The sequence below is a fragment of the Desmodus rotundus genome, chromosome 3 (assembly GCF_022682495.2).
Source record: "Desmodus rotundus isolate HL8 chromosome 3, HLdesRot8A.1, whole genome shotgun sequence".
Lineage (NCBI taxonomy): Eukaryota > Metazoa > Chordata > Mammalia > Chiroptera > Phyllostomidae > Desmodus > Desmodus rotundus.
The window spans coordinates 11,735,781-11,745,300 of record NC_071389.1 but is presented as its reverse complement, the minus strand read 5'-3'; positions in this window follow the sequence as shown (position 1 = coordinate 11,745,300).

Below are 9,520 nucleotides of genomic sequence, written 5' to 3'. Positions count from 1 at the left end.
CAGGTGGTTTAACTAAGTACTTTTTAAAACACATACTGAGCACTGATTGTGGACAGGCACCGGGCTGGGCATGAGTTATAGAGCAATGAACAAACCCCGACCGCCCGGAAGACAGACAATAACCAAATGATTGCACATAAAACGCGCAAGAGCTGCGGAAGAAAAATGCTGCAAAGTGTAGGCATGTCCTCTGTGGGCCCTGCAGACTTCCCTGAGGAATGACCTTGAGGCTGAGAGGTGAAGGTCAAGTAAGAGGTGGCTGGGCAGAGGGGCCAGGACGGAGTCCCCATTGCAGGAATAGCGTGTGGAAGTGGGAGGGCGAGAGCAGGTTTTGCTCTAGGAGCTAAGAGAAGTCTGACTTGCCAGAGCTGAGAGAAGGGAAGGATCGCATGAGCTGAGGCCGGAGCAGTGCCCAATCATGCGGAGCCTTTTAAGCCACAGGAAGGACTTGGGACAGCAAGGGACAGTACAGAGGCAGTGACAGGTGTTGAGCAGGGGATTCTTACGATCAGATTGTGTTCCTGAGATACCCCAGCAGCTGTGTGGGGGGCGGATCAGACAGGGTCCAGATGGGATGTGGGGTTGGGGGATCGTCCTGGAGGTTTTTACAGCGGTTCAAGGGCAAGTCAGTGGTGGCCTGAACTAGGATGTTGACAGGGGGGTGGGAGAGGTGAGGAGGCCTGAGAGTCTGTTAGAAGATGGTTGATCAGGAATTGCTGGGTAAGGGAGCGCTGGAAGTGAGGAAGAGGGAGTCGCCAAGAAGCATTCCTAAAGGGACAGCTTGAGCAATGGGTTTCCCGTGGGAACTAATTTACTGAGATTAGGGTGCTGGGGGAGGGTACAACTGGGGTGGGGGTGGGGCAGTTATAATTCAAGTCTTGACCATATTTTTGGAGGCATCAAATGGTGATGAGGTCAAGATGGGCAGTGGGGTTGGTGGGTCTGGAGCTGGATGAGCTGGACATGTGGATCCCTCGGCCAAGAGAGGACCAGAAATCCGAGGCGCTCCATGAAGCTCCCTTGCAGGGGAGGCTCAAATCCAGGGCAGAACCCTGAGGAATCCCAGTGTTGGACGGTCTCTCAGCAGAGGAGGGCTCCAGAGTCGGCCAAGGCAAGTAAGAAGGAGCTGCCAGAGACAGGAGGAACCCGAGAGGACCTCTGCCGAGATTGTTTTCATGTTCAAGACTTTCCGTGAGGAGATTGCTGGGAACTGGTCACCATTCCAGGCCGGAGAGCACTGGCTTTCAAAGACACTTAAGCAGCACAACCTGCCTGAAAGTAAAATCTTACAAAGAGGACACCTGGAAAGGTGAGGCTGGGCTCACTCATCCCTTCCCTTGTCATCCCCCCTCCCACCCCTGAGCCCCAGGGCTCTGAGGAAGGATGGTGGAGCAGCCCTGCCCAAGAGAACAGTCACTGCGTTTAGAGCTACGCCTAGTAGAATCACCTTGGATCCTCTTCCAAGGCTGGGCACCTCGCTGCCCTGCGAACCAACCAAAGACCTGCTGCCCAGGACGCTCACAGAAATCTGACCTCTGCACTGATCCAGGTTAGGAAGTCTGCAGGGGCAGGTAGGGGGAGGGGGCAGTTACCAGACACCACCCTTCCTCCCGCTGACAAACGCTTCATGATCCTTCCAAACTCAGATTAGACACCCTTTACTTCAAGAACCTCCCTCAAGCCCCCAGTTCAGAACAGATCATGCCGCCCCACACTCCTTTTTCCTACACTCATCTCGCGACTACTAGCATTGTGTTTATTTACACCCCCCTCTCTCTACCAGATGCTGCGTTTCTCTAGGACAGGGGCCAAGTCTTTCCATCTCAAAGCCAGGACAATGCCCTGCATAGTGTGGCTGTTGAACAAACGTTTGCCCAGTTGGATTGAATTTCATTGAATTACACTTGAAAGGGCCCACAGTCAGCCGCCAGTCCTTCCGTCTTGTGTATAAAGGTGAAGATAAACTCTGGCTAGTTGCTGGCAGAACTGGTTCTGTAATCCAGAAACTGGATTTCCAGTCCAGTTTTCTTAGGATCTGTTCTTCAGTGCTCAGGAGTTTAGGGTGCTGAATTTGCATATGTAAATGTTGGAGGGAAAAAGCTCCCCAGTCTGCAAGCTGTAGGTGGCTCTCACTGGTTTAAATGTTGCTATCTCGGTATCACCCACCAGGCCCACGGCTTGAAGTGACTTTCTTTGGAGCCCTTTTTCATGGGGAGAAGTGTGATTGTCTCTCCTACTTGTCCTTGCCACCTGTCACGGTTCTGGCTCCTTCACAGATGCCTTGTCACTTTTAATTTTTACCTTCAAAAACGAGCCACTTCTCACCTTTCCTAGTGGAAATGCTTTGTTTGTGTGTTTCCAATCTCCTCCTGCAGGATTTGGCCCAGGATCCGTTCCAATAAAGGTTCTGGGGTTTTCTCAGAGTAGATGAGGGCTAGGAAATTCCTTGGGGAGGAAAGTGACATCCACTTCTCTTCCTTGGAGACAGAGCAACAGTTCTTTTTTGGAAGACCCGTGGAAGAGGGGCTTTCAGGGGGCACCTTTGAGCATAAAAGCTGCAAACATTTCTTTTTCACCACGAGTGGCGGCCGTGCTGGGACCCTCCAATCAAGAAGGAACCGGCTGAGGATCTGAGAACCTGGCTGCTTCACGAGTTCAAACCCCAGCTGTACCACTTACCAGGGTGCAATCTGCCTCTCCATCCATGAGCCTCACTTTCCTCCTCTGCAGAATGGGACCGAGAGCACCTCCCTCATCGGGTAGCTGTGAGGATGGGCACAAACGTGTATAAAGCCCCTGGCAGAGTGCTTGGCGCAGGTAGTTGCCTAATTAGTCGCCTAATTGTTTACAAACCAATTTTTGAAGGTGAAATCATTAGTTTTTACTTGCTTTAATCCTGCTTGCCCATCCAAAACTGTTTTCATGGGTGTGACGCCTGGTGCGATAAATGGTTTGCTACTCTAATTATTGTTGTCATCGCCATCACTGTTGTGATGCTTGTTGATGGGATGTCTCCTGTTAAGATAAATCCTCAGGCGATAAGTGGTTCTCTGTAGCGGAAGGCACACAAAGAAATGAAGCCCAGATTGCGTTATGTATTTTGCCCGTTTTACGTTTGAAAAATATGAATTAATCTGTCAAAATAAAAAGTGTTTAACCAATGGGGCCACTTGGACTAATTGAGTCTGGATTCTGCAGCTAGTCAGGGTATCCTTGGCAACGGTTTAGGCCAGAGCTGAGCTTCCCAGAGCTCTGCTTTCAGAGAAAGGACACATAAAGGTGACACTTGCAAAGCTCTTATGTCTGCCGGCTGGTGTCTGTAAGCAATATGTTGAATTACAAGGGAGACGTGGGTGGCCAGGTTCTCTCCTTTGAATAGAAAGATACATTGTACTTTTAAGCTAATGTCTGATTTTGATTTAATAGTGCTCTGTGAAGGGGTGCCGTATAACAGTATCTTAACCCCAGTTGAAGAGCAACCTGCAGAATTGCTCTGTCTGAGCGTCTTTATTCCGGAAGCCGTCAGTTTTCCATCCAGGGGCCCTCCCTAAAGAAGCTCTGCTCCTCGAGGAGGCCATTTGTTACATCAAACACAATGACTGGGTCCTATACTTTTTCTTTGCAGCATCGAGAATTTGCTGGAAACCGTTTAGTTTTGGTTGTACATGGGAGTATAACGCAAGAAAATAATTGGGCACACCAAAAAAAAAAAAGCTTAAGAAATTCATCTCGACATTACTCACAGTAGGACAACATCGGCAAGACCTGAAAAGTCCAGCACCGAGGAGGTGGGTAAGGAGGCGAGAAAACACCATAAGAGGAAGTTTTAGATAGTTTCTCAAAGCTGCATTTATGGAAAAATTTTCATGGAAGACACGGGAAAATGCTTATGACCTCACCTTAAAGTAGGATGCAAAATTGTATGTTGAACCTGACCTTAAGTTCAAAAAGGTCTATAAATGAAGACTAAAAGGATGTGTACCAAGCTGGCAACTGTACCAAAGTTGTTACTAGGGAATGGGGCTATAGTGATTTAAAAATTTTTTTATCCTTAACCAAGAACATTTTTTCATTGCGTTTTAGAGAGAGGGGAAGGGAAAGAGAGGGAAACATCAATTGGTTGCCTCCCAAACACGCCTGGATTGGGGATCAAACCCGCAACCTAGGCCTGCGCCCCATCCAGGAATCGAACCTGGGAACTTCCGGTTATGGGCGATGCTCCAGTCAACTGAGCCACACCAGCCAGGGCAGGACTCTAAGTGATTTTTAATTTTACTCTGTATATTTTGCCGTGTTTTCTAATTTCTCACAGTACACATTAAGAACTTCGATGGAAAGGAAAGTGTTATTTAGCTAAAGTAAGGGCAAAATCTCTTGGTTCACAGGGATGACAGTGGTAGGGTTTTTAAATGGCAGCTGCTGGAGTTTAATGTTTAGCACGTATATAACATTTCCTGGGAGATTTTTAAGGTGTTTTGTAGCAACCACACTCGTTTTCATGCCATCCCTGTGTGGCAGACAGCAGGAATCGTAATGATTTTGTGGGGAAGAAAAAAAGAGTGAACGATGCATTTTACATCTGATATTTTCAAGCTGTGAATGAAGAGCCCACGTGAGGACGTGTTGCCGCCATCCCCACCCACAGATGCGCAGACGCTGAGGACTGGCAGGGACCTTAGAAGTAGCATGCCATCCACTGCCTCTCAGAGAGGAAACCGAGGTGAGGCAGCAAGTTAGCCCAGCGTTTGGGACGATAATTCCCACCCCTTGTTGTTTAGCATGGAAGATACTCCAGAGGAGCTCTTTCCTTTATCATGTAGCATCATTCCTACTGAGGCCTTTAAAAGAAAAAGGATGGACGCTGAATCAGTATGTATTAGATTGAGATGAGGCTGGCAGGAAGGCCATTGGCATCTGGAGAAAGTGGGCCGCAACCCCTGCTGGCTGAATTCCCCTGAACCAGGGTATCTGGGGCCCTTCTGGTCCCCCCGGAACAGGCAGACTCCCCGAGCGCCTCCTCTGTGGCCCTCCAGTCTCCCAGACTTCCTGCTGCTGCAGTCTCCAGCCCTCCAGCCCATCTACGACAACTTTCAGATTTAGGTTTAACAGTTACCATCTCTGACATTCTTATCAGTGCCTAACTGAGGAGGAACGCTTTTCATAGCACCCAAGAGTTTGTAGGGATCCCAGAAAGAGGCAAATGTTCATCAATGATGCTACTTTGGGAGTTCTATAGATACTTGGGTTTGAATGGAGGTTCTCTCTTTGGCTAGTTGAACCTCAGCTTCTTCAAATGTAAAAAGAAGGTAATAAGAATAACACAGTAGTGGCTATGTTAGTCAGGATGGGGCAAGCTGTGCTGCAGTAACAAGTACATCTGAAGATGTCAGAAGCTTAGTCCAGCAAAAACGGATTTGTTTTGCTCATGTCAAATCTGATGCGCATCCTCTGGGCCCTGCTCCATCTGGTGACTCTGGGATGCAGGCATCTTCCTTCCAGAGTTGCCATCATCGCAACATATGGTTTCCAGGGTCACTGAGTCAGGGAAGAGGGAGCTAAAGAGTTGTGCACTGGCTTTTAACTATTGTGTTCAGAAATGACACAGGTCACTTCCACTAACATTTCATTGACTCAAACGAGCCACATGGCTTTGCCTAACCACAGGGGGATTGGGCATTTAGGAGAACACGCAGGCTACGGGGTGAGCCCCAAATGTCTCTGCCTCACTCCTGACATTCGCTGAGTCTCTCCTGTGCATCAGGCACTTTGGATGCTGGTCCCACTTGTTGCTAAACCTTATGAAATAGGTGCTAATACCTCCATCACACAGATGAGAAACTGAGCCAGAGAGGTAGGGCAGCTCACCACAGCCTCACGTCTGGTTAGTGATGCAGCCAGGATTGAAAACCAAATAGTCTGCCTCCAGGGCCTGAGTTCTTAACCTCTGCTGCCTGCCTAATAGTATCTCTCCTGGAGGGGTTTCTGTAAAACCAGAGGCAATGCAAATAAAAGACCTGGCAGGCGGTGTCTGACGTGTAACAGTTACTCACAAACAGCAGCTATTTCCATTGCTGCTGTTGTCGGCTGCCTCAAATCCTTTCTGAGTCAACGCCGGGTATACACAGATGACTGAGTGATAGAGCTTCATTAAGAGGGGGTCTCTTTTGTCCTGGCATCTGGGGTTGCAAGGAATGCCTTCATAGGACCTTGCAGCGAACTATCAAGTAATTGCCATCGTATGAAAGTGTTTTAGCAAGTCATGCCTATTCTTACCCAGTAATGGCATGAAAACAAAGTCTACATTTTAATTACCGGCCTGCCACGTCTCATTACTGGTGTCTGCTAAGGCTGCTCTGAGCAAAATTTAAGGACACGACAGTAGTTTATTTTGTATTTGTTGTAATTAAACAGTAGCGCTGATCTCGGCTTGTTCTGTTGGTAGTTCAAGTGAAATCACCATTCTGCAGAGTGACTTCTGAACCTCTTTGTGTAGCCAGAAATATATTTGGTGTTGAAATGACTCCCCTGTGTCTTTCCTGCCGTGAGCTGCTTGATGGTCTCAGGAAGCCTCGGCAGCCGGAGACAGCCTGGCGTGCGGAAGAGGGAGCAGGCAGCCCTGCCCTGAGAAAAACAGCTGTTGTGGATTCTCTCCATTGGCATAGACCAGGGAAGGATATCATGGCATTGCAGAAGGACTGGGGTGACTCACTGTGCACAGAAACCCGTGTGCTGTTGCAGTCGGTGCCTCTTCTCCTGGCCAGGTGGGAGATGGAAGGCAGACTCTTGTACTTGAGAAATATTTCTAACTCTCCCCAACCACTGGGGGCCGGGACATGGCTCCGTTTTATTTCTTACCTTCTTTCCGAAGCCCCATTCCTGCCATAGATCGCAGCCCATTGTCTCTGATGAAACCAGAGGCACCCCTAGGCATCTCTCATTCCCTTAACTCTCGAGTATCCAAGGTGTGGCGCTTGCACTTGGGCCAGGGTGGAAAGACCAGGAGATGCCGCCCAGCTCCACCACACTCAAGTAGTAAGCAGTAAACGAAGGGAGGGAGACCTTCAAAAGCACTAAATAGAATGCCCGGGGGAGTGCAGAAGAAGGGCAAATAACTCTGAGGGTGGAGCTGAGGGCCGCTGAGTCAGGTGAGTCAGGTGCGTGGATGCCTCAGAGTCCTTAGTATGCTAATCAGAGCCCGCAGGTGTTACTGTTGCTGGGAGCCGAATGGGTCGGGTGAGGTAACATAATTCCCCAGTATCACTTCGAGCTTTGACTGAAAATCATTCTAAAGGATCTCTGGATTAAGTACTGACACTTTTGTCCTTGGAAACCACGTCAGTGGACACTGGGTAAATTTTGGCAAGTCTTTAAAAAGAAGTATTCTGCACAATAGCGTGTATTCTGTGATTACAACCAAATAAAAATACCTTTGTATGTGGCCAGTATCCAAGTGGGAACACTCATGTGAAGGTGGTTATTTTGTCGTGGTGAGATTCTGAATTCACTATTTATGAATTCCTTTTCAATAGTGTATTGCCTTCCATTTAAAGAGAGAAGAGCAAATAATGATTCTGTTATAGCCAAAACATTACATCTTTAAAAAATCAGTGGAAAAAACATTAATGGTGAGCTCTAGAAAGGGAATCGTTAAAAATAACTCAGGCAGAGTCACACGTGACGGGAATTCTGACCTTTGGGTGGAGAACTTGAAAGGGGTTTAAAACTGAAACACATGTTTAGGGAAATACAGGAAGCTTTCCCCCATCACCCCCAGTCATTAGGAATTTGCTATTGATATTTTTCAAACATCAGAGCAAAACTAAAAAAAAACACAACACTTTAAATTTAAGAAAGAAAAACTCCCCCATAATCACACAAAAGCCACAAACCAAACTATCTTTCATTTGTTCCTTATACTCAAATATTTGCTCACAAAATGCAACACAGCTTCAGAGACATTTAGACCAGTCTCCACCACATAAGACTTTAAGTATTTTGACCCAATACTGCATTGTTTTAAATATTCGAAAAAGAGTTTACCGACTGCATTCTAAAACATGCCTATTCTAGAACATCTGTTGGCCTGAACTATTTGACCTTCTCTAAAAGAAATAATATTGAGATTATAGCTGCAAGGAGAGAGATGTCAGCTTTCTCGTCTTTGATTTGGACAGACACCAGGAAAGGTTCCGGTCACAGGTGACCTGGGCACCTGCAGCCTGTGGCAGGGATTGCCCCGGTGGGGGTAGGGGGGTTGGCCCTGAGCTTCTTTCCAATGCTTCAGAGCCTTTGATGGGTGGGGCTGGCATTCTAGAAAGCTGAGCTGAAAATGGAGGTGTAGCACAGAGCCTGTGCCAGAGTCCTCTGGCGACGACGTGTCCTCGTGAAAAGAGGGTACTCATATGTGGGGCCATGCTGTGGGGTTCAAGTCCAGGCCCTGCCTCCAGGAACCTGCCTGGCCTGTTCCACCTTAACCAGAGCTTTACCTTTTTAAAGCCAAAAGGATTTTTGAAGCGCAAGCAAGCTCCTGACCAATTCCTGTTCTGCCTGGAATCAACCTGCAGAACCAGATTGCACAATCTCAGCCTCCTGCTGGAAGGGCAGCAGCCATCCTGCCTGGCCTTGACTGTGCTAGGCCAAGTGGAACCACTCAACAAATACCCACAGGAGTGCTGCAGGCCCTGGCCCTGCAGTTGGAGGCACAGTGCCATCTAGTGGAGAAAAGGAAAAAGCCCCCATTGCTTTTTTTCTTTTTTTTAATTAGTGGAGAACCATTGAAGTACACCAAAGAATCAACTGTTCTCTTTGATACCAAAGGAGCTTGAGAACCAGAGAGTGAAATGAATTTTCCAAGTGTCACACAGCCAGCTAGTGGCAGTCTTGACACGGCAGGACCTTAGCATCTGAGCCTCAGTCTGCGTTCTTTACTATACCACAGTAAAGCAACCAGAAGGCGAAAGAGCCTCCAGTTTCGGCTGAGTGGCATTTCAGACCTCTGCTGAGGTGGAGGGGAACACGTGCTCGGCCAGTGTCTGGAGAGAAGGTGTCGTCAGTTATCTGTTGCCCTTAGGATGCCTCAGCGGGACCTTCGTGGATGGGTCCAGGCCAGAGCAAATTCTGGTGTGCACCTCACTCTTCCCCCCCCTCCAAATGGGCCGACCACGCACAGCACACTGAGTTGCAAGCAGGAGAGGAAGCAGGCCACCTGTGCCCTGAGGGGAGGGAATAGGGCATGCAGGCTGCCAGCCCCAGCCTTTCCATCCCTTTCCCCTGCTTTTTTAGAGCTAAGGAAAACTTTGCACATTCCTGGTCCCCAGGCGCTTCCTGGTCCTTCCAGGTCCTCGGGCTACCCAGATCCCACAAGGGGGCAGTGGGGAAAGCACCCTCATTTGCTGCACTCTAGAGCCTGTCTTGACCTTGATTAAAGCAGACTGGCACCGTGGGCTTCGCAGCCGGTCTGCAGCTGCAAGGCCTTTGACCCGAGCAGACTGTCACCCACGGCTGCGAAGGGGGAATGCAC